At 56.7% G+C, this 2,191-nt stretch overlaps 1 protein-coding gene across 1 annotated transcript in view; it reads right to left on the minus strand.

The window, feature by feature from the left end:
* ZGRF1 (zinc finger GRF-type containing 1) overlaps positions 1-2,191 on the minus strand; it is a 53,778-nt gene that overhangs the window by 31,081 nt on the left and 20,506 nt on the right. The window lies entirely within an intron of this gene.

Raw genomic sequence — 2,191 nt, forward strand, 5'->3', positions numbered from 1 at the left:
TCCCATCTCCCCACACCCCCGGGCCCCACACCAGTGTCCCGTCTCCCCACACTCCTGGCCCGGAGCTGCAGGCGCTGCCCTGTGCCCTGTGCCCCTCTGACTTCAGGTCTCTCCTCGACCGCATGATCAGAGGCCCCCTTCGACCCCGGAACATAGGGTGCCACCCTCACACAGCCGGCTGTCCCCCCTACGCAAGGCCCTCCGAGGGGCCACCCGTACTTGCTGTCTGCCTTTCTTCAGGAGGCCCAAGTTCCCGAGGGCAGGTCCGGGCGCCCAGGGCACCGCAACCCAGGGATCACAGAAGTATCCGCTGAGTGACCGACCACCCAGCGAGCTCGTCTAGGGAGCATTCCCTGTCCAGTCCCACTTCCTCGCCTGTCACTCACCACTCAGCAACCGCGGTAACGGATCCCTACCCTCGCTTCGCTGTGACCGCTCCCGCCAGGGGCCCAGCAGATCGATTCCCTCCTCACGCCAGCAGGGACTGACGCCGCGGCCCCTCCCCGTCCCGGCTCTTGCCGACAGGACAGAAAGTCTTCTCCACACCACGCGGGCAGTCCCCTCTCGATGCTTTAGCTCTTCTACGTGCAATGACCAAGCTCTGGCCCCACCAGACCCGTGTCCCCGCCTCCTCGCTCTGCATCTCTACGTGAGCGAGGCCCCCCTCCCCACCGCCGAGGGCTGCACTGTCCCCCACGCCCCTGTGCTGAAGCCCTGACCCCAATGTGACTGCATTTGGAGACAGGTGCTTCAAGAGGTAATACAGGCGAAATGAGGTCACAGGAGGGGACCATGGGCCAAGAGAATCCGCGTCCCCGGGGAGAGGCGTCTCCGTCTCCCTCTGCCCCCACGCAGGTGCACATGCCAACAAAAGGTGGTGAGGGCACAGAGAGACGGCGGCCCCTGCGAGCCAGGAGTCCTCCCCAGAAACCACGGCAGCCACCCCACGACTGTAGACTTCCGCTGTGCCCTTGAACCGCCCAGCCGCCTGGAAGGTACACCATCTTCCTCTGCCTGGAAGCCCCTTCCCCCACACGCTGTCAAGTCACAAAGTCAGGGGTCTCTCTCCTCCCTCCCCTCCAGCCCAGGAACAACTGTGCTCACCCCCAACACTGACCTGAAACCTACTTACTAACACTCCACACCTTCCCTGCTAGTCCCCACTCCGGGTCACTGTCACCCACGGCTCCTCTCACGCCCTGCCCCCACCGCACACCAGCGGGCCCACCATCCACGAGCAGCCAGCAAAACCTCCAGGATGCACACTGAGTCACGGGCCTTTAGCAGCAAACCATCCAGGGACTTGCCAGCTTCCCCACACAGCGGTCATCCCAGTCAGTTTCTGTTTGTCCCCTGGGTTACTACCTCCCCCCCGCCACCGCCCCCGCTGCCTTTAAGAGCAGACCTCACGTGTTCTGTCCATCACTCTAGCCACGCCCACACACTCCCGGCCTGCAGAAGGCACCAGCACGGCGCGATGCCTAGTACCTCTCGGGTCTCACGGTTCATGGTGAGACTTCAGTCCGCCCCAAGCTCGGGACGCCTAGGCTTGGCGCACACACCGCTTCTGACTGCGGCCGGCCTCCTCTTACATTACGTGTCCTAATTGGCTTAGGACAGCCATTCGTTTCTCGTGTTTATCTTTGACTCCTTTACACAATTCTTAACGTCTCGTTTTTAATTGACTCTTCTATTTCTTACTTTCTAATTACGTATGCCTCTCATCTCATGTCATGTTGTAAGAATCAAAGCATCTCTGGATGACAGAGAGAGCAGCCATGCCCACTGTGGCTTCTCCTGCAGAAACCGCCCGGCCCATCCATCGCTGAAACAGTGTCGGGCGGTGTTGATAAACTTTCTCAATCGTGTTAAAAGAAACCAGCCTTAAGATTTTTATCTTTTTACTTTTCAAGACATTCATTTTTCATAAGACTACCAAAACTTTTGACTTCCACCATTAAAACTTCATTTTCGTTATACCTTATTTGCTTCCCATGAAGTCCTCGCTGCTGACGGAAAATCGTAATCCAAATGTCGTGAATATTCTGAATCTTTAGAAGGAAAATCTAAAATTGCTGTGGAGACAAAAAGCATGGATCTTTACATAAGTTTGTTCGATATCAAATACTTTCTTCATGTTACATTTTACTTATAATTTACTTACAATCAATTTCAATTGAGTCCTCACTAG

Source organism: Pteropus vampyrus, unplaced genomic scaffold (genome assembly GCF_000151845.1).
Source record: "Pteropus vampyrus isolate Shadow unplaced genomic scaffold, Pvam_2.0 Scaffold282, whole genome shotgun sequence".
NCBI classification, from domain to species: domain Eukaryota; kingdom Metazoa; phylum Chordata; class Mammalia; order Chiroptera; family Pteropodidae; genus Pteropus; species Pteropus vampyrus.